Genomic DNA, 258 nt, shown 5'->3' with positions numbered 1-258 from the left:
AGCAGGAATTTCAGCTGGCATTATAGGCCCAAAGCTCTGTTCTCCCTCAAATGCAGATGGTAGCAGTAGTCTAATAATTTAGCTTCACCACCACCAGTCTGCACACGTAGAGCTTTAGGAGCCTAATCTGACTCAAATCTTCACAGTATTTCTGTCTTAGTGGCCAGATGATACACATAATTCTTCCCCAGTAGTACATAATTTAAGAAAGTAAAATGAAGTTCAAAAGGTTGCAGCAAATGTTCCACAGCAGGTTTA

This window comes from Mesitornis unicolor, unplaced genomic scaffold, assembly GCF_000695765.1.
Source record: "Mesitornis unicolor isolate BGI_N332 unplaced genomic scaffold, ASM69576v1 scaffold3673, whole genome shotgun sequence".
Lineage (NCBI taxonomy): Eukaryota > Metazoa > Chordata > Aves > Mesitornithiformes > Mesitornithidae > Mesitornis > Mesitornis unicolor.
This window is presented reverse-complemented; position numbering follows the sequence as displayed.